Consider the following 26,463-nt stretch of genomic DNA (forward strand, 5'->3'; position numbering starts at 1 on the left):
CAAATATATAATAACATATGAATACATATACAAATAATTATATAACATAAATTCAAATATGTATTTTATAAATATAATATGAATTAATATAATATAACACATAAACATAAAACACACATAATTGTATATAAATAAATATATAATATGTGATATGTTGTATATATTATTTGAATGAGCACTACTCATTTTGAAATTTGGTTGAATTTGGCTTCACATGTGTTGTAACTATAGCAGATTGGCTCAGATTTGAGGTGGTCATCTGAAAAGGGCAATTAGAAACCTTTGCCTGGCTATATGATGAAGGCGTAAATCACAAACAATCACACACCAGTTTGGAGTTATGATTAATAGAATGGTTATTTATTTAAAGGGGAAAAAACTTACAGATCACCGTCCCAGCCAACAGCCCTCTGCGCAATCAGGAAGGGAGCCTAGTCGCTGGAAGCAGAGCCGGAAGCCAGAGCGCGAGCGGAGGGAAGTGGCGCATTTTTAAAAAGAGAGACCACGCCCCAATGGGCTGGTATCTCAGCAGCTATTGGCTGAAGGAGCAGAAGGAGCTCCCGCAACAATATGAACAATATGACATGGCTCTGAGACTTTGTATACAGTCTATTGTTTTCTTTTTAATTTTATATTTGTTTTAAATTAGCATAATAGTGAACCCAGCTTTGTATCAAAAGGAGCAGTGGGCTGCATTTCGCTGTCCTGATCCCAGCTAGCTTTACACCAACCTTTACAGCAACCTTTCAGGAGGGCGTGGTCTATCATACCATATTGGCATAGAAGCAATCCACAGGGTCTCATCCTCTGTGAAAACAAAAAAAGACCCTCTTTTCCAAAGCATCATATTCTTAGACCCAAATTTGGAAGCCATGATACCTTTAGAACATACATGTTTGATCAGCTTAGCAGCCCATACCATGATATGTCTCTGTATTTAGCTTCCTCACAGTCAAAAATTCCAAAGAAAATATAATATACAGAATCCAAACTTTCTGTGAATTTTCCATTTTTTACATGACTTATTTTTACTCTATCACTTTAATTTATTTTGCCTCTTTAAAGACTTCACCCTTTTTAAAAAGGCATTAACTTTATTCTCTATATTCTTTTTCTTCTCTCTCCCAAGCCTACATATGTCTAACAGTGTGACCCATTTAGAGGTCTTTTATGTCTGAATCTGTCCTATTGTAAATCTGTAATTCTTTAGTATTCAGCAGCACTTCTTAAAATGCTAAGCACTTCTTAAAAATTTAAGTTGCGCCATGTAGAGGTAATATAGCACCACCTGTTTCCTGCCCAGTCTAAACTTTAACTGTGCTCTTATTATGATAATTACGATAGTTCCTGCCTGAGGTCAGCACAGTTCAGCATGGCAGAGAGAAGACTGAGCGGGAACCGCTCCTGCCTCAGCCATTTGGTGCCCATGAGCAGCACACAGTTCCAGGCACACAGCAAGTCCACATTGCCATCAATCAAGCAAGCATTTTACTCACAAAGCCCCATCCAAATTCTCTGTCTCCTGTAAGATTTTAGCGTACGTCCATCTTGGGCAGGAGCTTCATTGCATTTGTCTCCCTGAGGAGAGGCATGGCAGTCTGACTGAGCCATCTACCTCACTTCCTTCTTCCTGTTCTGTCTACTCCACCCACCTAAGGTGTATCAAATGGGCCAAGGCAGTTTCTTTATTAATGAATAAGAGTCCTCCATCAATGACCATTGACAAATTATTAAATATTTCAAAGAAACCTTAAATTCCTGCTCTGTAAAGAGGATAAATTTGCATGTATTTGCATATTAAAACATTGTTGGTAGATAATTTGTATCAGTTTTCTGATAAACTATTATAACTCAAATAGTCTCAAAAATTAGTATTTCATTGGAGAGTTTAGTAAAAACTTTGTACTAGTCCAAGTTGTGAATACTTTCAAAATGCAAATGACAATATAAGAAGGAATAATATTGCTTTAATATTTGCACAATATTTATATAAAAATTATATGTATCGCTGCATGGTGGCAGCACACATCCTTAATACCAGCACTCGGGAAGCAGAAGCAGGTGGATGTCTGAGTTCGAGGCCAGCCTGATCTACAAGAACTAGTTACAGGAAAGGCTCCATAGCTACAGAAAAACCCTGTCTCATAAAACCAAAAAAGTAAATTATATGTATTTATAAATTTTGGCTCCATTTCTATATTTGAAGAAATCTCTTGGTTAAATTATGAGACTATTATATTGAGAGAGCACAGAGAAGTGTGAAGTAGCCTTATATGTAAACTAAATGTCAGTATGAAAGCAGTTTGGGGGAGAGAAGAGATATCAAATATTTGCCCTTGGCAGATACTACCACTCTGTTAGCCTCATAAACTACTTCTAAAATTATTCTACCATGAGTCAATGATTCCCTACAAAAATTTGCTCAAATCTCTGCCCTATTCTCTAGGTCTTTGTAAATTCCATCTGCTGCTAGCTCTAAATCCTTTAATGATTGTTCAGTAAGACTTGACCTCCTTTAATTTTTAAATTATGACCATCTATTCCTATTTGTCTTTTTCTTTTTTATAGAGGTAACAAAAACAGTAAAATGGACTCATATTAGTATACATTGTTTGGTGAATTTTGACACACAATAAACAAGCATATTCTATTTTCTTTTTTGTGACCAAAAGCAACTTTATTTAGCTAACTTTTGCAGGTCACAGTCTATTCCTGAGGGAAGTCAAGGCAGGCACTCATGCAGGATCTTGAAGTAGAAACTGGGACTGCTGCCTGTTGGTTTTCACAGACTCACTTTTAGTTAGCTTTCTTATATAGCCAAGGGCCTCCTGTCTAGGGATAGTATCACCAAAAAATGGCTCAGGCTGTTTAATGTCAATTAATAATGAATATATTCCCCTACAACATGAACAGAGGCCAACCTGCTCTGAGAAATATTTTAGTTGAGACTCCTTTCTCCCTCCTTGGGAACCATAAAGATACTTTGTCCAAAGATAACAGGAAGCAGTTTGTAGAAATCAATGTCCACATTCCCAAGTGTTGGAGATATATGCATGTTCTTTGATTATTTGGTAGAGTACAATGTTTGTTATATTTAGGGGAATATGAGATTTAAAAAAAACTGGTAATCTCAAAATACTTTACATTGTTATGGATTTTGTTTTAGTGATACAAGTTTAAAGTCAATTTTGTTACACTATTTGTATATTTTTACTCTTTTTTAAGGTATTATGGTTATACAGTTCATATAAAATGTAATGTATAGTGGAAATATAAATTAATAGTCATCTATAATAGTCAAACTTATAGTCATTTTAATTAGGATTTCTAGATATGTAAAGATATATTTCAGATTCATTGGCATTCTTCAAACACTTCAAGGACCTACAGAATATGGCATTTAAAATGTTTAAGAATTTATTTATTTTCATTTTTTCAAGACAGGGTTTCTCTGTAACTTTTCTTTGTAGTGATGAGGCAAGCAGGCCTGCTTTTTGTCTCGCCCTGTTTCCTCATGGCTAGCTTAGTCCCAGAAATAACAACACACAAACTGTATTCATTTAAACATTGCCTGTCCCATTATATCTAGCCTCTTCTTGGCTAACTCTCAAATCTTGCTTTAACCCATATATAGTTATCTGTGTATCACCACGGGGTTGTGGCTTACCAGGAAGAGTCAAACCCATGTCCATGTCTGGCCGGAGCTTCATGGCAGTTACCTTACTGCCTTCTACCCAGCATCCTGTTCTGTTTACTCCACCTACCTAATTTTCTGTCCTATCAAAGGGCCAAGGAAGTTTCTTTATTTAACCAATTAAATCAACACAAAACAGAAGACCCACCCATATCATTTCCCCCTTTTCTGTTTAAACAAAAATAAAGGCTTTCACTTTAACATAATAAAATTACATATAACAAAACAGTTATCAAGCAAGAATTACAATTACAATATTTAGATCTATTTTATCTAAAGTTTTTTTTTTATTTAAAAGATCTATTTTATCTAAAGTTTAAGGAAAACTATAACTATTCTTCAACTCCATCAAAGACTCCAGAAGGATATAATATTACCTAAGTAAACAAGAGGTAAGCAACTTCCAAAACTCTAGAAATGACAGAGACATCTCACTGCCTAGACAGTCACCGAAAGTTTTTCTGTACCACTGGGGCATCCTTCTTCAGCCTTCAGGCCCATTGTATCCAACAGACTTTTCCATGAAGCAGGAAAAGACAGTTCAGTCACTTTCTGCTGTGTCCTGCAGAATGTCTCGCAGACTCTTTCATGAATCAGGAACCCCGAAAGATCATCTCACTTTTAGGCAAGTTCAGCAGTCCTCTTTTTGTGGGTTCTCTGTGTCCAGTTTATGCAACAGTCCAGGCAAGAACAGTTTCTTGCCCAAATGGCTATCAAACTCCATAAGGAGCCTCTTCGATGTCTATCTTCCTCTTGAAGTAGATTGGTGCTACCAGGAGTAGACATGTTTCATTGTCATAAAAAGCCCTAAGTTATTAAAACATTAAATGCCATATTTTGTAGTCTTTGAAAGATATGAAGAATGCCTGTCTAACTGAAATATATCTCTACATATCTAGAAAATCTAACATGACTACAAGCTTGACTATTAATGATAATTATCCATTAACAACCTATATTTCCTAATTATACATTATATTTTAAATGAACTACACAATCATAATATCTTAATCAAGATCAGAAATACATATACATATAATAAAATTGACCTTAAAATCCATACCAATGCAAATTATTCATATATATATATATGTATATATATATATATATATCATATCCTCCTTTAAATGTAAAAGAACATTTATAAACAATATTTGGGAACATGGGCACAGTTATTTCTCTCCAAGCTTCTTCATGCTGAATGGGGGCGCTGTTCTTTAGACCTTTCATGGTATAACCTGTCTGCAAGGTTCATCTCATTAGGCAGTTGAGGAAAGTAATTTTTTGAGGGTGTTCACAGGAACCTTTCAGGAGGGTGTGGTCAATCATACCATATTGGGATAGAAGCAATCCACAGGGTCTCATCCTCTGTGAAAACAAAAGAAGAACTTTTCCAAAGCATCATAACCTTAGATACAAATATTGAAGTCAAGGTATTTTCAAAATATCTATCTTGGATTAGTTCAGCACCAGTTATAAGCAAATATCTTTTAGCAGCTGTTGCTCCTTCCTCAGCATTCAAACAACTTAAAGAGAGCATAATAACATACAGTATCAAGATTCTCTATGTATTGTCCATCTTTGTGCAGCTTTATTTTAACCTCTATTCCTTTTATTTTTACTTTTACATTTTGAGACAGGTTCTCTGTATATCTTTGTCCTGGAATAACTCTGTAGACCAGGATTTCCTTGAACTCACAGAGATCCCTCTGTCTCTGCCTCCCCAGCTGTAGAAGGAAGCAGTGGGCTGCTTTCCTGCCGCCCGGCCGCCGGCTAGCTTTACACCCGAAATAATTACATGGAAACAGTATTCTTTTAAACACGGCCTGGCCCATAGTTTCAGCCTCTTATTGGCTAATTCTCACATCTTCCTTTAACCCATATTTAGTAATCTGTGTAGCACCACGAGGTGGATTGCTTACCAGGAGAGATCTTAACCTGCGTCCACCTCAGAGAGGAGAAGCATGGAGACTCACTATGGCTACCACCTGAAGTGTCTCCCCACTGCCTGCTACCCCTTTTCCCACAATTCTGTTCTGTCTACTCCGCCTACCTAATTTTCTGTCTCTTAAAGTGCCAAGGCAGTTTTCTTTATTAATAATGAAAGTAACACATAGACACTCCTCCATCATTTCCCCTTTTTCTGTTTAAACAAAAAAGAAAGGCTTTAACATAGTAAAGTTACATGTAACAAAACAGTTATCAAGCAAGTATTACAGTTACAATATTTAGATCTATTTTATCTTTTATCATAACTAAGGAAAGCTATAACTATCTATTTATTCTTCAACTCCATCAAAGACTCCAGAAGGATATAATATTACCTAAGTAAACAAGTCATATGTAACTTTCAAACTCTAGAAATGACAGAGACAACTCGCTGCCTGGACAGTCACCCAAAGTTCCTCTGTACCGTTGGGGCATCCATCTTCAGCCTACAGGCCCATAAGTATCCAGCAGACATTTCCATGAAGCAGGAAATTCCAAAGACAGTTCAGTCACTTTCTGATGTGTCCTGCAGAATGTCTTGCAGACTCTTTCACAAATCAGGAACCCCGAAAGACCATCTCACCTTTAGGCAAGTTCAGCAGTCCTCTTTCTGTGGGTTCCTTGTGTCCAGTTTATGTAGCAGTCCAGGCAAGAGCAGTTTCTTGCCCAAATGGCTAACAAACTCCATAAGTAGCCTCTTCGATGCCCATCTTCCTCTTGAAGTAGATTGGTGCTGCCAGGAGCAGACGTGTCTCATTGTCATGAAAAACCCTAAGTTATCAAAACATTAAATGCCATATTCTGCAGTCTTTGAAAGATATGAAGAATGCCTATCTGAAATATATGCACATCTAGAAAATCTAACTAACATGACTACAAGTTTGACTATTGAAAGATATGAAGAATGCCTATTTAACTAAAGTATATCTCTATATATCTAGAAAATCTAACATGATTACAAGCTTGACTATTATCGATGATTATCCATTAGCAACCTATATTTCCTAATTATACATTACATTTTAAAATGAACTACACAATCACAATAGCTTAATCAAGAGCAGAAATACATATACATATAACAAAATTGACCTTAATATCCATACCAATGCAAATTATTCATATCTATATCATATCCCCCTTTAAATGTAAAAGAACATTTATAAACAATATTTGGGAAAATGGGCGCAGTTATTTCTCTCCAAACTGCTTCCTGCTGAATGGGGGCGCTGTTAATTAGGTCTTTTATGGTATAACCTCTCTGCTAGGTTCATCTCAGTCGGCAGTTGAGTGGAGTAATTTTTTGAGGGTGTTCACAGCAACCTTTCAGGAGGGCGTGATCTATCATACCATATTGGGATAGAAGCAATCCACAGAGTCTCATCCTCTGTGAAAACAAAAGAAGAAACTCTTTTCCAAAGCATCATGTTCTTAGATCCAAATCCTGAAGTCATACCGTTAAGATGTCCATTCTGGTCTAGCCTGGCAGCCCATATAATGAAATGTCTCTCTGTATTTAGCTCCTTTACAGTCAAAAAAATCAAAGAAAACACAACAAACTACATAATCCAGACTCTCTGTGAATTTTCCATTTTTATGCGGCTTATTTTTACTCTATCACTTTACTTCTTTTAATCTATAACTATCTCTACTCTGTCTCTTTAAAGACTTTATCCTTTTTTTTAGGCATTAACTTTATTTTCTATATTTTTTCTTCTCTCTCTCAAGCATACGTACGTTTATCCAACATTGTGACTCATTTAAAAGTCTTTTATGTCTGAATCTGTCCTATTGCGAATCTGTAATTTTTCTACTGTTGAGAAACATGTTTGATTTGCACCTTTACATCGCTAAGCACTTAAGACACTTAAGACTCTAAGCTGTGACATTCCTAGGTCAAAAACAGGTACTGCGGGCTTGCCACGCCCAGTCCAACATGGCTGAGCCACTTGTGACTCTTAATCGGTTGTACCTCTGAGCTGCAGAGCCGCTGGGCTGTTCTAGATGTTGGCTCCACCTCTCTCCAATTTCAAAATGGAGGATGTACCATTTTCTGCTAGCTCTGGGACCTCCAGGTAGGAGCCACACTCAGCACTTTAATTCTGAGACTGAGTGTGCAGCACAGAAACTCTTTTCATCCAAGTTACAACCAAATCTGACGCACAGAGCACCGCACAGCCTGGAAACATCGGCAGAAATCCGCCATGTTCTCCCGCTCGCCTAAGCTTGATTCCGCCATCTGCCCAGGTGCAGGTGGGGAGCAGGGAGCCATTGGCATGGTCTCAGAGCACTTTCTTTCCGATCTCAAGCAGGCACACAAACATCCAGTCCATAAAAGCCACTGAAATGCTTTATAACCAGAGTTTGCCTCAACATTGCTATCAAGACTTCGTGTGGTTGCCCAGGTAGTCAATTGTCTCTGTCTTCTGTTGCACATTTTGGAAGTTTCTCGTTTGTGCTTCCTGGTTGCTTTGGTAATTTTACTCTCCTTCTCAAATCTTTGATGGGGTTGAAGATTAGATAATGGTAGCTACCTTCTAGATTATTTAGACTTCCCAAAGTAGAGTGATTAGAAAAATTTTTTTGTTATATACTCCTCGCCTGATATTGTTTACTTCTTGTAATTTTATATGATCTGTTCCCATTGTATATAGTTGTATTTGGTTTCTGAATCTGTCTTATTTAGACAAAAGGGGGAGATGTTGGGGCAGCTGGCCCAATCCCTGCGTTCAGGGGCGTGGCTGCCCCAGCGGAGTAGCAAACCCCTTAAATAGGATCGGGGCGCCGGAAGGAGCCCCGTTTGGTTCTCCCCTGCATACCTTCTGCTCCGCTGGACCCTTGGTTCTGTAAGTTTCCTTATTTTCCCTTGTATTAAAACTGATTTATTATAAAGGACTATCGTGGTTATTTCCTAACCCCTATAACCGCTGGTACCTTTGCTGGTACATTTGGCGCGTACACCCAGCACTGGCACTAAAGCTATCTGCCACCACACCTTGAATTTACAGAGATCTGTCTGCCTCTGGCTCCCAGGCATTGGGATTAAAGGCATGTGCTACCACACCTTGAAGTCACAGAGGCCAATCTACCTCTGCCTCCCAAGTGTTGGGATTAAAGGTGTGTGCTACCACACCCAGCTATTCTTTCATTATTTTTTGACTTTTAAGAACTTTAACCTTTAGCCTGCATATATTTTTAACTCACTATAAACCATTCAGAGGTTTTCTTTGTCTTTGAATCTCTCTTTACTGTATATCTCTCTTTTTCTAACCACATGAGTCTTTATGGAGAGGATTAAAGTCGTGGCTTTGATGGCTAAATCCAGCCCATTCCTTAGCTTTCCAGTCTCATAGCAGAGGTACTGGCTGTAGACATTTTTATTGCCACAACTCTATGGAATTTCAAGATCCTTGCCAGCAAGCAAGCTGCAACATTCTGCTCATAGACCACACTCAGTCGAATTGCCTGCCTGAAAGAGTCAGAGTTTGCCCTGGCAGGATGGCCCAGAAAGCCAGCATTTTAAAATGGCACAGCTTTTTTTCCTGCTATGGCGGAAAACCAAAAAGCATGCATTCAGCTTTTCATCAACACCGTTTAAGTGTTTTTTGGCAGAACCTCTTAAAAGAGCTGCGTTTTGCAACTAAAGCTGAGTCAGGAAGCCTCTCTTAGATGAGAGTGCTTGCTTGCCTCTAGCAAGCAGAGCAGACCCGAGAAATTGCTGCTACCAAGAAAACATGCTTTACTCTATTCTTTCCCAAGCTTTCTCAGGCTATCTGTGGATTCAGTTATCCACATGGGTGCCATTTGTAGTTATGAGGCAAGCAGGGCCCATTCTGTTGTAATAAGGTGCAGCAGCCTCCCGTGTTGCCACCCGGTTAGTTTATGCCTGAAGGACAGTGAGATGCATGTGCTCCTGGCACCACCAATCTGCTTCAAGAGAATGATGGGCATCAAGGAAGCTCCTTATGGAGTTTGCTTTCAATGTGGCAAAACTAGCCATTTGAGCAAGAAACTGCTCTTGCTTCAACTGCTTGACAATATGCTATATAATCTGAACATGCAGAACCCACAGAAAAATTATTGAAAAACTTACCAAAAGAAGGTGAGATGGTCCTGCAGGGCTCCTGCTTCATGAAAGTCTGCCAGACATTCTGCAAAACACAGAAGAAAGCAACTGACCTATTTTGCCAAAATAGATTGGGCAGTCCTTCAAATATCCTGCTTCACTAAGAAATCTTCCAGATAATCTAGGCCCATAGGGTGAATACAGATGACCCACTGTTACGGAAGAATGTTGAGTGACTATTCAGGCAACCAGAAGTCTCCTGTCATTTCTAGAATTTTGAAATTTGCTTACAATGTACTTCCTATTTACTTAGGTAATATTATATCCCTCTGGGGATTTGGTAGAGTTGAAGACTGGATAGTTATAATTATAGTTCCCTCTTAGTTATAAAAGATAAATTAGATATGAGACTTTAGACTTACAAAGATAGGATAGAAAATAGAGTATTTTATTTACTTTTGCCAAATATGAATAGACTAAATATTATAACTATAATTCTTACTTGATACCTCTTTGCCATATGTAATTTTCTTATCTTGTCTTATTATCCCGAATATAATAATGTTCTTTTGAAACTATTTACCTATAATGTGATACCTCCTATACCTTGGAACCAAGTATGTTTTTGTGTATATCATGTCAATAATTACTTTGTGTCACTGTCAAAACTTCAAAAACAATTCTGGTTTTCTCTAACATGGCATGAGGTGTCTAAAATAATATGTGAAACCTGGAGGAAATAGGTCTTAATCTGAGTGATTAAGAAAAGAAAAATTTAACACAAAGCCATGCAGTTTAAAGGACACTACATAAGGAAATAATGACATATATTCTTTCTCACTTCAATTCTATTTTGATTGAGGAAAACCAGGATAATCTAACTATGGCATAGCCTTTTTAGGGATCTTTGGTCTGATGTGGAAAACTTCTTCCCATGGAAGATCTTTCTTTCTTTAATTTCAGGTCTTTATCCAAAATTTGTAGTTGGGTAATGATTCCCTAGGTAACTTGCACATGTCCAGAAGAAAATCTTAACAGAAAATTGCCTTCTAGCAAAGTCTCTACTTATACAAATCATCAGCTTATAACCTGCCAAATGTCAGCACGCTTTTGCTGTAAGCTTGTAAACATGGTATTTACCTACATTTCCCAGCCTATAATTTCTACTAGTACAACAACTACTCGGAATATTCATTCACTTCTCCCTATGGAACTACTTGATACCTGACAAGGCCATTTTTATAAAGTCCTTTCTATAATGATGTCTTGAAAAGCTGACTCTTCAGAAAAAAAATAATTTATAGTAAATAAGTACAGTTTTAGCCCTTCTGAGATTTATATAACAGTGATAATATACAAAAGAAACCATGTGTTTTCTGGCACTATAATTCCTAAATTTGATCATGTGCCCAATATAGTTGGCAGTGAATTATTTAGAGGTAGACATTACTTAAGTGGAAGACTACCTTGTTAACAAGAGAAATAATAAGCAAGTCATGGCAGTGCTAAGGTCACGAAATTACTTATTTCCACAATTATTCTGAAAATAAGAGTAATTTGATGTGAGACAGTTATTGGATATTCTTCATGCCTCAATTTCCCAAAATGAGAAAAACAATGATACTGAATTTTAATATTTTAGGGACCTGTTTATGTGTGTTACCATATATCTAACCTGTAGTGATAGCATTTCTCTTCGATGGTATAAAATTATTACTATAAAGAGAGGAGATGAATAGATACATTTACACTCTTTTTCAACTTTCTATTTGCCAGTTAGATTGCCATGTACAAGAGGCATTGATTTGGCATTTCAGTGCCTTTTCTTCGTTGATTGTTGAACATATTCCAAGAAAAATTCATTTTAAAAAAACCCTGAAAGAGAGGTCTTGGAAATGAAATGACAGCTATTTGTAATGCATTAAAAGCATAATTTCAGTCGTGGTGTCTCATCGCCTATTTTGGCACATGCTACAAGGCACTGAGAAGAAAAAAAATCATAGGCTGTGTGAAAAAATATCTCATGACCTTTTCGTACTCAGCTTCCTTGCCAAGAGTAAAATCAACATGTATATGACATATACAAAATCATTCACTCTTTAGATTTTAACAGGTATGTCTTGAAAAAGTAGGGAAATAATATGCTGTCAAAATCTGTCAAGTGTATTTTACATCTATCTATATATCTATCTATGTATCTATCTATCTATGTATCTATCTATGTATCTATCTATCTATGTATCTATGTATCTATCTATGTATCTATCTATCTATGTATCTATGTATGTATGTATGTATGTATGTATCTATCTATCTATCTATCTATCTTCTATCTATCTATCTATCTATCTTCTATCTATCTATCTATCTATCTATCTATCTATCTATCTATCATCTATCTATCATCTATCACCCATCTATTTACCTACCAATAACTCTAATAGATTTTTTACTTCCATGCCATGTTTGTTAAATATTAGAAGTTTTTTCGATGCAAATTTTTCAGTAAAGTCAACTTAGCTTCCAAGTTTAGAATGCCATGTGTTTTGTGTTATGCTATGTAAATTACCAACTTTATTACTGTTAAACCTTACAACAATCAGTTGAGTTAGTTTCTTCTTTGTTTAAAATTTATTCCTCTCTCATAAGCTATATTCTGAAGACATTTTCCTATCCCTCCAATTTTCCTAGCACTCCCATTCTTTTCTCCCCTCAGATCCACTGCTTCTCTGTTTCTTTTCAGAAAAAAATAGACCTCCCAGGGATATCAACTGAACACTATAGGAAGTTAAAATAAGACTAGGCACAAACTCTCATATCAAGGTTGGACAAACCAACCCAGTAGGAGGAAAAGGGTCCTTATTTTCTACTATGCCCATATAATGAATTCATTTTCCAAACTACACATGCTTGTGGATAGGCTATAATTTGGAAACAGTCTTGTCTCATTTCAAAATTAATATTTGTTCTACTTACTATCAGTTTTATTGATCAGTGTATTTTTCTAATTTTAAACATTTTTTTTTCTGATTGTAATACTCATGTAAAATCAAGGATGGCAAGATTCTAAAGGAGTCTTCCCTTACCAAGTTTCTATACACTTATTATTTAATACATGTACATTTTTGTTGATATTTGGTTTATGTAGTGAAAATTTCATGTAAATTGATTTTAAATAAATAGGAATCATCATAATGGTCCCCACTATCACATGAGCCATTTAAGTAGTATTTTTCCTATATAAGGATGTTAAAGCATGCCTGATATTCAATGCAAAAATTCATGTTGCTCACTGTGATATTGCTAGATGAATGGCCTCTGAGAAGGTCCATAGCAACTATCTGTGAAAAGCTTTTAGTAGATGAAACTAGTATTTAAGCCAAGAAATGAGGACTTTAATCCTGCAATGCTAACAAACAAATTCAGTGCATCCCATGTCTCAATGGAAGTATTAAATTTAATTGTGTATTTCATATTCTGCCTACAATGCATTGTTTTCCTCTGTGGCTCAAGAACAAGAATATTTGCGGGACCTCCGCGTGCAACGGCTGGGAAGGACTCCTTCAACATGGCTCCCACAGAGCCGAGTCTAGCGCTGCTGAACCCACAGGAAGAAGCAAAATTTCAGAAGGTTCTGACACAAGCCCATCAGCTCGTGAAAAAGCAAAAGAAGGAAGCAAAAAGTCTTAATCCTGGAGTGATCTTTGTGGGCCATCTGCCAGCAACATTTTCTGAAAGTCACCTCTATGATTACTTTACCCAGTTTGGCACTATTAGCAGATACAGACTGTTCAGAAGTAAACGGACTGGAAACAGCAGAGGGTATGGTTTTGTGGAGTTTGAGTCTGAGGATGTTGCCAAGATAGTTGCAGAAACAATGGACAACTACCTTTTTGGTGCAAGAATTCTATCATGTAAATTTATGCCACCAGAAAAAGTCCATAAGGACCTTTTTAAAGAGTGGAATGTTCCCTTTCATCAGCCATTATTTCCGGCAGTGAATCACTATAATCAGAAACGGGGGCATTTGCAAATGTTAAAGATGGAATATCGGTTCAGGAAGAAGGAAAAATTACTTTGGAAGAAGCTAGCTAAGAAGGGGATCAAGTATAGTTTCCCTTCGTTGGTCTTACCTAATTCAAAGAAAGGGGCTTCACAGGGCACTCAGGAGTCCAAGGGTACCCAGGATCCCACACCAGTTTGTACACCAACATTTTTTTGAGAGACGAAAATCACAAGTGACCGAGATTGATGACAATAAAGATGATGAAATCATTTTCAAACAGCCTGTGCCCACAGTGAAAGAAGAGGCACCAAAGACTCCAGCACCTGCACGCTCTGGGACAAAAAGACCAAGAGAAAGGAAGAGCAATCAGTGATCCTGAAAGCATGCTGTGTTGTGTCTTCCAGGCAGATGTGGTTTTGTTATAAAGGCCTACATATGTTACTGGTGCGGCGACATGCAAGCCACTGACGAGATTATTGGAGGAAAAAGACACGTTTGTTCATGCCAGTGAGGAACGCCATCAGGAAACTGGCTGTTGTACCCTCTCCTGGCCTGGGTTTTATTCAGGCTTCACAGCTGCCTTAGTTTACTCTGCCTGTATCACATTACAGACTTAAATACCACCAGTGCTGTGCGCATAAAACCCCAAAGAGTATGTCAGGCTTCAACCTTAGACCCCAGAAACTGGAAGTTAAATACACATACAGAGAACGAGATGGCAGTTCACGTGTGAATACACATTTGCACAAGTGCTATAAGAATCTGGAATAACTTGTTTTCATACATAATTACAGTGAGCTAGTGTAGGTTTGACAGATCAGTTTCAGCAGGTATAGTCAAGATTCAAACAGTGACCAAACTTTTCTACCATTTATCCATGTACAAGAGAACTGAAAAATTTTGTGTATGGGTTAGGGGGTCCACCACCTATTTGTTGCTGTGCTTTTGTATTGCTCACGCAGTTTTGTTAATAAACCTATCAATCACCAAAAAAAAGAACAAGAATGTTTAATATACCTACCGTTATTTTAGTGAGGTACTCAAGAGTCAAAAGGTGCATGGATGTGAATTAATCAACAATTAATAGTTTTATTGTTAGAGAAAAGAGAAAAGAAACACACATGGGGTTATGACAGCTACTACCAGTGGATTTCTTTCAATAATCTGTTAAAATATGGTAGGTTATTACAACTTCTAGGCTAGCAGAGATATACTTTATCCAAGAACATTAGAGATATATCAGAATCTGGTACTAATTTGATAAAAAAAAAATCCTAAGAATATATAGGGTTCAGAAACAAAAAAAAATAAGTAGCTGAAGAATAGGAAGTATTCTCAGATATGTTAAAAGTCTATTACAAATCCTAATTTTAGGGATTAAATCATAGCAGAGGATGCATAAGATATTACAATAGTCTGAGTTCCGGAATCCAGATGACATCTTCGGGAATTCCTTTGGTAGAAAAACATTTTTTTTGACTTCTTTGAAGTCTCATCTGAAGAACTTTTGAGGAATCAAAGCTCTCTAAGAAAGCAGAAAATACTGTTTAGATTAATTTGTATATGCTTTTATTTGATTTTTCATTATTTGGAGATCATCTCCTTTTCTGGCCATAATGTCATAGAAGTTTCACTTAATTTTTTCCACATCTATAGGAAACTTCCAATCTCTATTTATTAAATACCAACTTCTATTAAAAGTGTTAGTGAAAAAAATAGAGAGATGTCTTGGTAGGAATGGTACTTTACACACAAGAAGATGTCAGTTCAAATCTCCAGAACCCATATAAAACCAGGCATGGTTACAGGCATATGATCCCAATGAACCCTCAGAAAAATTGGAGACAGAGATGGGAGACTCCTCAGAAGTCAGTGAATCTACTGTTGGGTAAACATATCAGAAAATAATAAGAGATTCTGTTTCACACAAGTTGGGATAAAAGATCAAAACATGAGGCTATAGTGTGACCTCTACACATACCTAGTGACATTCATAATCACAATCACACTTTTTCTCCTTACTGTGATGAAATACCTGTAGTGATGTTTTATTTGTATTTTACTAAATAAAGCTTACTTGAATATCAAAGAGTAGAACAGCCACAGTGATCAGCCATACAGACCATGCAGCAGTGGTACACACTTTTAATCCCATAGACACACTAGTTTGACATGGAAATTGGGCAGTAGTGGTGCACTCCTTTAATCTCAGCACTAAAGAGGAACATAAAACAAGAAAAGAAAGCTCGAAGACAGTCAGTCTCATTCTGAGATTCCTGGAGGCAGGATTGCATTTTTGGATAGAGGTAGAGGTAAGAGCCAGTGGCTGGCTGCTTTGCTTTTCTGACCTTCAGGCTGAACCCCAATATATGCTTATGGGTTTTTATTAATCGGGCTACAAATCCCTGACAAAAGGAACTTAAGGAATAAGTGTTTATTGTGCTTTATTATGGGAGAACTTCATGGGGGGAAAGTCATGGTAACAAGAATGTGAGGCTGCTGGTCACATTGTGTCCTCAGTTAGGAATCAGAATTAATGAATGTTCATGCTCAGTTTACTTTCTCTTTTTAATTCGACCCAGATACAAACTCATAGAATGACGCCATACATATTCAGGGTAGACATTTTACCTCAATTAAACCAATTTTGAAATTCCTTCACAAATATATGCAGAATTTTGTCTCCTAGGTAATTCTAAAGCCTGTTAAGTTGACATACAGTACTACAACACAAGCAAATATATGAAGATCAACAATTAAAATTTTGGTTTAATAATATCCAAAGTATTTATAAGTTTATTCTCTAGAAGCCATATAGTAGGCTTATTTTTTGTTTGGAAAAAATAACTGTACATATCTGTATTCTCTTTGCTCTATTAATAAGTAGAATCCAAGGTGAGCCATGACTTGTGAGTAGTACTAGGACAACATTACACACTACTTCCAGCATGTATCTGTCTTATTTTCTGTTTGAAATGTGAGCCAAGTAATGTTAGCTTACTGTGAAGTTCACATTAAATTAAAATTGATCTTCTATATAAATAATTTTGATTGTTTTTACTTTTAGTCATTAAAACTACTAATAAATACTTACTATGATTTCTACCTGGACATAAAAGTAGGTTTAGGCAATTGGTTAAGTACGTTATGTTAAGCCTATGCCGATAAAATTTATAAACTGGATGTTTTCCAATCGAGTATTACAAAAAGAAAAGAAATTAAATGCAAACTTTATCCACATTGTTTCCTGAGTCAACATGCAGATTTCTTGTATCTATGATATGCGATTTTGTCCTTGCTTTTATTAGTACTTCATTTTATTTGTTAAGGTAGATACTTAAATTACATGTATGTGTGTTCTTCAATGTATTTGTAAAACATGAAAATTACCATATTTATAGTTATTATTTTATTAATATTATGGTAACATTAATGCCATGAAGTATTTTCAATATTTTAGGACATATTTTATGTAATAACTGTTAAGAACAATATACATAATGTTAGTAGAAATAAGGAAATGAGCGAGACATAGCAGTTCTAGCTTCCTTGAAACTAGCAACACAAAATTCACTTACAATTAATTTTTTATGTAAACTAACTTTGTTGTTTCAAACAAATGTACATTTATATCATTCAAGTTGCTGTGGTTCATACTTTCTTTGGTCACAGCTTAAAGGGGGCTCTGTCTCAGTATTTTACAAAATTAGTATCTAGGTACTGACCACGAGTATGGTCCTATCTGAGACTCAACCAGGACAAAATTTCCTTTCAAGATCCAGTGGTTTTTGCCAGGGTTGGTTCCTTGCAATATGTCAAACTTGAGGCCAATTTTTTTTTCACTAGCCATCTGCTGGAGAATCCTTTCACTTCCTTTCCATGTGGCCCTCTCCACAGGGAAATCTCATAGCATGCCAGCTTCCTTAGTCAAATCCAGAAAGGACAAGTCTGTCTCCTGATAAGACTGCTGACACAAACTGTGAAACATTATCCCAGCACTGATATCCCATTACCTGAGCTGTATTTTATTGACTATGTCCATACACAATAGGAGAGGATGATACAGCAGTAGAAAAAACATCAGTGGCCATGGGAAAAAATGTTTGTCTACTACAGATAAAACTTTTTATGTTGCTAACGTTCTTCTCAATGATGTTTTGAATAGTCAATATATGGTTGACTGATTTAATAGTTTCCATTTCTTAAAAAGATTTTATTTTATTTATGTGTCTGTGTGTGTGTATGTATGTATGTTGGATGCTGGTGTCCACAGAGGCCAAAAGAATGAGTTACATTCCCTGAAGCTGGAGTTATAGGCAGTTACAAGTTATGCCATATGGTTTCTGGGAGGATGAATTTGGGTTCTCTATATGAGAAGTAAGCATCCTTGACCACTGAGCTACCTTAACAGCACCACGTTTACTATTTTTATTGTTGGAATTGCACTGTTAAGTACTTTGCATGGTAATTTATAATTGGAGTTTCTAACAAAGATGGACTATTTCACCATCCCTTACTATATAGATAGGTGTGATTATAGGAAAACTTCTGTAGTTATTAGTTAGGTTGGACTCATGAGATTCTGAATAAACTCTGTTATGGGATATAGTATACTTAATTGTCTTTCCTTCCATTTATTTTTCTTCTTTTTTCTACTTTTGTTTAATTTTATGATAAAATCAGTATATAGTTCAGGTTATCCTTGTAACTCACATGCCTCCTTTCCAGGATTTCTAAATGTTACACAGACAACAATTAATGTTGTCTAATTTTATCATGATGATGATGCTACACATGATAGCTTTATCAGACAACATGATTAAAATTGGAATGCCCACTCAATTTCTTCACTATACTATAAAAGTTGTAAAAGTAAAATAGTAGTCACTAATAATTAAGGCAATAGTCATGACATGTAACATTCTGAAGAACAAAAACAAATACATCCCTTATTATAATCTAATTATAAACAAAGGAATTGTGATTCAAAGAGATTAACTAATTTTGAAAAGATCCACTGCTAGAATATGACAGATCTAGGACTCTAACATTCTTTACAGAAGAACTAGTTCACTAAGAAGCAGTGATTTAGAAGATGTGTGATAGAAGATGGCAAGTTTATAACATTTTCTCTCCTTTCTTCAGCATAACCCTACAGAAAATAATAAAAATTATAACAGACAGTAATGAAAATTTTATCTCTAGTTTAAACTTAGAAATAGGTCAAACTATAAAAATGTAGAATTACTAAATAAAAAAGCAATGATATGAAAGGGATGGAAGTTAATAATGATTCCATTGATTGTTTAAAACATAATTAAAATGAAGTATTATATCATGTTTCCTTAGAAATGTAAAAAAAAAAATAGACCAACCATATAACCCAGGTATACGACTCTTTTGTACTTATCCAAAGGAATCTAAAAGAACCACAGAAGTATCTACACACCCTTGTTTATTTAAACACTATTCACAATAATCAAGATAATGAATCAGTTTAGCTATGGATGAAGACAGTGTGGTATATATACAGAATTTTTGTTTGATTCAGCTATGCAAAACAGGGTCACATGCAAGAAATTGAATGGAACTGGAAATCACTAATCCAAACCCCAGAAAGATAAACAACATTGTTTCCTCTTAATATAAACTCACTGTGTGTGAATAACATGGAAGAAGATAAAGAAGAGTACAGGGAAGAAGAGAAATAGAAGATAGAAAGCAATGGAAGGAGTGGTATAAGAAAAGTAGAATTACACAGTTAGCTGGATAGTTATGGAAAACTAAGGAAATGGAAAGTGAAATTGAAAGAGCACCTTTATCCAAGAATTTGATTGAAATGTCCTGAAATCTAGGAGTTAAGTATTTGGCCACAGAACTGTGTATGATGTATACCTATGCAACTTCGAGGCCAGACTAATCTGCACAATAAATGAGATTTTTACCTACTTCTCAGGACTACATGAAACCCTGAAAAAGAAAGAAACTGGGGCAAGGAGAGAAAGAGAAGGAGAGAGGGAGTGAGGAGAGAGAGAGACAGACAGACAGAGAGAGGGGGGGGGAGGAGCAAGAGGAAGAAGAGAAGAAGGAGGAGGAGGAGGAGGAAGAGGAGGAGGAGGAGGAGGGATGATGGAAGAAAAGAAGAAAGGAAAAAGAAAGAAAGAAAGAAAGGAAGGAAGGAAGGAAGGAAGAAAGGGGTTGGAAGGAAGGAAGGAAGGAAGGAAGGAAGGAAGGAAAGAAGGAAGGAAGGAAGGAAAGAAAGAAGCAAGGAAGGAAGACAAAGCAAGAAACAATGAGTTATAGTTTCTTCTGTCTTAACATGATTTTGAAATGGAAATTACCTCAGTCAGGTAGACATGGCAACTGACTGAGAAGAACAATATAGAATAGCTTGTTCTATGGAAATGGAGCTACTGATTTTTTTAATACATGAAGGATGGGAAAGCGATAGTATCTTACCTGAAAATCTAGCCATTACCCATTCCTACCCTACTCCAGCTACTTGTGATCTTGGGAGAAACTAGAGTATATAGAAAGTGAAAGACTACCTGAAAGGGGGATTCCATCTAGCACTTATAAGGAAGTCATTATCCTTGTCAAAGTACAGCAGCTTTAGAGTTGCCCCTGATCCTTTAAGTAGGTTCTCAGCCATGCTCTGTAAGTAAACCCAATAAATACATATGTTCCCCAAGCTGGACTGGTGAAATTATAATTTTGTCTTCCACTGGTACCTTATCTGAGTAGAATGGATGTTGGCTCACATTTCCCGAAAATATGTTCATTTGAAAGAATAGAAAAATATAAAGGGAAAAAGGACAGGCCGACATAAAGAAAGAACATAATTTTGAATTTGACATGACTAACAATATTCAGAACAAAGACAGACTATATAAAGGCTCTATTAAAATTTATATTTTAAATAAGAATGTTAAATGGTAATGAAGCATGTTTAAGTCCAAAGCATATATGACCTTTGAGTTTAAACTTACTCATTTTCTACCTGGAAACCTTTAACTTTATGAGACTCACAAACAAGATTATAATCTTTGTTTATATCCCAAATGCATAAATTGACTCTCATGACTTAGTAGTCCTTCACCCCTGTGCCCCAAGATTTTATCTTTATCAGCTCAATGCAACTCAGGAACAAACATGATTTTATTTACCAATGGGAGTAAAGTAGGAGAAGTAGAGGAGAAGGATGATGAGGGAAAATAAGAAAAAGAAAGTAAAATAAAAAATAACTTATGCAGGATTCCCCTCTGTATGTTGTGAATACCACTGGTGAATAAAGCAACTGCCTTGGTCTGTTGATAGGGCAGAATTTAGGTAGGCAGGGAAAACTAAACTGAATGCTGGGAGAAAAGAGGCAGAGTCAGGGAGAAGCCATGTAGCCCCACTGGACACAGATGCCAAAACTTTAGCCAGTAAGCCACAATCATGTGGTAATACACAGATTAATAGAAATGAGTTAAATTAATATGTAAGAGGTAGCCAATAAGAAGCTAGAACTAATGGGCCAAACAGTCATTTAATTAATACAGTCTCTGTGTAATTATTTTGGGGCTAAGTGGGCAGGAAATAAACAAGTGATCATCCTACAACAACTAACTTACCAAAAGGAACTTAGAATTTTTTTTAATAATGTAATTTACACTTAAATCATATACATGGCTACTAAAAGACTTTAACACAACTCTCTCTTAATAATCTCATATGCTCACTTGAGTGTGTATTCCCATGTTGTAAATACCTCTGTATTAATGTCCAAGATTAAATCTGTGTTAAAATCTATTCTCTTTAAGTTATTTAAAAAATGCATTAATCTCTGTGGGGGTTATACACAGACATATAGAGGTTAGAGAACAAACTATGGAAGCCCGTTTTTTCCATCCACCAGCCTGGTGCTGGAGATCAAATTTTGGTTGGCAGATTTGGTAATAAGCTCCTTTATCTGCTGAGCCATCTTGTTGAACAAAAATCTATCCATAATGAATTCTAACTTTGCTTCAATTTGATGTATCCTGATTAGTCCCCCTTGTGATGAAGCATGGACCCCTGGCTTTCTTTACCTTAGTGGAGTTATCTAAGCAAAATTCTTGAGCCTGATACAAATGAAAACATGATGCCTGATCTCTATGTCCTACTCCATTTGCCACTGGCCATACATATGTTTAAAACTTTCATAGTAAAACTCATTATTTTATATTACTTTATATACAAATTAAAAATAATAAAATATAAGAAAGAAATCCCCTAAAATTTTTAACTATAGAATATAAGAGAAATAAGAAAATCTGACTGGACTGGAAAGATGGTTCAGTGGTTAAAAGCCCTGTCTATTCTTTCAGAGGACCCAGGTTGAATTTTCATTTATTGCAAATTGTTTCTCAACCATTTGGAAATCTAGTTTCCAGGTATCTGAGGACTTCTTCTGATCTCTTAAGCACCAGACACATATATAGTGCATAGACATACATGTAGGCAATCACCTATATACTCATCAAACAAACACATTTAAAAAACAAAAGAATGGTAAAACACTGTCACTATAAAAATGGTGATAGTTGACAAAAATCCAAAGGTGTAACAGGGAAAACTTTGGGAGAGAGTTCAACTATGTAGATTTGTTCCTGATTCATGAAAAGAAACAAAGAGATATCATATGTTCATGATAACTCATCATGATAAATTAGGATGCGGATAATTAAATTATACTATTTGAACATACAATGTTAAAATAAGGCATAAAACAGAGTATAAATTTTCAATATTACTGAGAGGAGATTAAGAATAAAACTATATCTAGACTGTAATAACCTTGTAAAAAGTAGAAATACCTCTTTCAAAAGAGTAAAACAAAAATAAAAGTGAAAAAATGAAATTAGAAACCAATGGCTTATGATGAATAAGGCAAAGCTTCACAGAACACTATCCTATTAGCAAGGCTCTGGCTGTGTGAGCTGATGCGGTTACCAGACACTTGCATTTCTTAAACCTGTTGCATAGTTTCCCTGATACCAATGCAAAACACAGCCCTTACCTCAGAGAGAAAAAAAATATTGTGAGGCCAATATGAATATGAATACCATGTCCTGGTAACACAGATTGTGGTTGCCATGAATAACATATTCAATGTGGAAATATTCACACAGATATTTTAGAGTTGTGAGGTATGATAGAAATATGCAAATTGTAGAGACATGACAAGAAAAAGAAGTCTCTCATTCAGAAGTCTACTTGAAGGTAACTAAGATTCCAACACAACTAACAACTGTGTAAAACTTTTCTCTCTCATCCATCTGTAAACTTCACCAGAAACCTCACAGGATAAGAAATGCTCCAAATACTTTGTGCAAAGTTAGTAGCTCCTGGATTTACCTCATCAGATTCTAATCCTACCCAAGGACACTACAGCCACACTATAATCTTGTCTATTAAAAACAGACAGGAAAAGGAGGGGGAAACATTTTCTTATCATACTTTTGAAATGTAACCACAAATAGTATATAAGAAGCCTGTCCCCACATATACTATATCATACACTATAGCATACACTATATCATACACTATATCATACACTATATCATACACTTTCTATAGGCATCTCTCTTTCTTTTAGCCCTCATGCTTAAGTTTATATTAAAAATCTTTAATAAATGCCAACTCTACCTCATACAGGCTAGTCCTGATATTCTTTTTGTGCTAGTGAGCCAAAAGTCACCCATTTGCCTGAGTCGAGATCCCCTAATAAACTAAATAAACTCCTCAGGCTAAAGAGAGTGAGCGATGTTGCCTGTTGTTACTGACAGAGTAAAACAACTCCAGAAATTAAGACATTTTCAAATACATTCTGTGTTGGTCTAAGTGAAGTAGGATACCAAGATGAGGAAATGTGAGAAGACACAGGAAAGAAAGAAGTCTTTATCCTAGTCTGATTGACAATGGAGACCCAAGCATGTGTGCCCAATTACCACAACCTAGGCTCCATTCTTTGCCTGGCTCATTTTCCTTCTCCCCACATGAGCTTCCTGGAAAAATTTCCATTTTGGGGGATCCATTGTTTTAATAGTGTGACAGAAAGATACAGGCATTTTTCTACAATACCACCATTTCTGGAGATACTCCTTTCCAAATGAAACCATGAAATTTCTGGAAAACTCACAAATATGAATATAAACATTGTTTACAAGAAAAGTATAGCTTGATACTCTTGTGTAATTGTAGTGATGAGGTAATGCCATTCTGTAGTGAGGAGTTGAGCAGGTCTGCTTTTCATCCTGCCCTGCTCCTGCATGGCTAGCTTAGCCCCAGAAATAAAAACACACAAATTGTATTCATTTAAACACTGCTTAGCCCATTAGCTCTCGCCTCTTACTGACTAACTCTCACATCTTGATTAACCCATCTCTATTAATGTGTGTAGCACCATGAGGTGGTGGCTTACTGGGAAGATTCTAACCTCCATCCATCTTGGGCAGGAGCTTCATCGCCTCTGACTCACTGCCTTCTTCCTCCCAGCATTCTGTTCTGTTTTCCCTGCCTTCCTATGTTCTGACCTATCAGGCCAAGCAGTTTTCTTTATAAATTAACCAAAGAAAGCAACAGATAGATAGAAGACCCACCTACATCATGTAAGCCTTGTTTTTTTGAAGTTTTATTTTATTTTATTTCATATTTAATTTTTTTAGAACCTCCAAACAAATTTCTAAAGTGGCTACTCTAATTGTACATTACCTCTAGTATTGTGTAAGCCTTCTCTTTTGCTCATATTTTTATTACTTTATAAATAATACCATTCAAAATTTCCACTTCCTCCCCTTCCCCCACTTCCCTCACATTCCCCCATTCACCCTCCAGTTCTAAGAGAAGGCAGGGTACCCTGGACTGTGGGAAGTCTAAGGCCTTCCACCCTCCATCCATGCCTAGGAAGGTATGCCTCCAAATACACTAGGATCCAAAAAAGCCAGTACATGCAGTTGAGACAAATCCTAGTGCCATTATCATCGGCTTCTCAGTCTGTGCCAATTGTCAGCCACATTCATAGGGTCCAGTTTGATCTTATGCTTCTTCCCAGTCCAGCTGGATTTGGTGAACTCCCATTAGATCAGGCACACTGTCTCAGTGGGTGGACCAACCGCTTACGGTCCTGAATTCCTTCCTCATATTCTCCCTCCTTCTGCTCTTCAACTGGACCTTGGGAGCTCAGTCCAGTGCTCCAATGTGGGTCTCTGTCTCTATCTCCATCTGTCGCCTGATGAAGGTTCTATGGTGATATTCAAGATAGTCATCAGTCTCACTACAGGACAAGGCCAGTTCAGGCACCCTCTCTTCCACTGCCCAGGGTCCTAATTGAGGAAATCCCCCTGGACACCTGGGAATCCCTCTAGAGCCAAGCCTTTTGCCACCCCAAAATGACTCCCTTAATTAAGATATCTTCTTCTCTGCTTCCATATCCGTCCTTCCTCCATCTCAACCATCCCACTACCCCAAGCTCTCCCCAAGCTTCCCCTTCTCCCTTCTCTCTCCCCCTCTCCCCTTCCTCCTATCCCACCCCTACCCCTATTCTCCCACCTTTTGCCTGGCAATCTTGTCTGCTTCCAATTTCCAGGAGGATCTATATACGTTTTTCTTTGGGTTCACCTTATTACTTAGCTTCTCTAGGATAGGCTCAATGTCCTTTGTTTATGGCTAGAATCCACTAATGAGTGAGTAAATACCATATTCATATTTTTGGGTCTGGGTTATTTCACTCAGGATAGTGTTTCCTATTTCCATCCATTTGCATGCAAAATTCAAGATGTTATTGTTTTTTACTGCTGAATAGTACTCTTATGTTTAGATGTGACACACTTTGTTTATCCATTCTTCCATTGAGGGGCATCTAGGTTGTTTCCAGGTTTTGGCTATTACAAATAATGCTGCTATGAACATAGTTGAGCAAATGCTTTTGTAGTATGATTGAGCATCTCTTGGGTATATTTCCAAGAGTGGTATTACTGGATCCTGGGGTAGGTTGACTCCCAGTTTTCTGAGAATTTCAAGGTTATCATTAGCCACATAGTATTTTAAAATTTGAGAACAGCATGGGATACATATGTTTCACACCCTCTTGCCTTCACCACTTTATTACTTAGAGCACAGGCATGCATTGCCACATCTAGGTTATGAATTGCTAGGGGATGAATCCATGATTTCAGGTATGCAAGCAAGAATCCTATCAAAGTAGCTATATAAAAGTCTACATAACAATAATAATTGTAAGAGAATACATCTTCAGGATTAAATTAGATACAAATTCAGTAGAAAGCCTACTATTCACAGATAATACTGATTTGAGCTTCAAATAGTATTCAAAATTACTCCATATCCCCATAATAATTTCCTTTTGCACATACATGTAAAATTAAACAGGGTAAACTTATCATGTAGGCTAAACTATAATTAGATTTAGTAAAATGTCTATGTATTTTGGTGGAATTAAATACAAACATGTATCTATATATGGAAAGTCAAAATATTCTGAACCTAAATACATTCACTGAACAAAATCAGTAAGTACAGCATTATTCCCTCAGAATTGCATTTTCTTAGAAACTGTATTGTTAAATTGTTCTTAGATGAGTAGACAACCTGAAATGATAAAAGTACTTCAGTATTTATGAGCCATTTGTTTACATAATTTATTTGATATAGATTTTTGAAATA

At 36.4% G+C, this 26,463-nt stretch overlaps 1 pseudogene; it reads left to right on the forward strand.

Annotated features, from left to right (window-relative positions):
- Window positions 1–13,317: 13,317 nt before the first annotated feature.
- On the forward strand, window positions 13,318–14,128 carry LOC119804493 (annotated as a pseudogene).
- The last annotated feature ends 12,335 nt before the right edge of the window (window positions 14,129–26,463 follow it).

This window comes from Arvicola amphibius, chromosome X (genome assembly GCF_903992535.2).
Source record: "Arvicola amphibius chromosome X, mArvAmp1.2, whole genome shotgun sequence".
In the NCBI taxonomy this organism is placed as follows: domain Eukaryota; kingdom Metazoa; phylum Chordata; class Mammalia; order Rodentia; family Cricetidae; genus Arvicola; species Arvicola amphibius.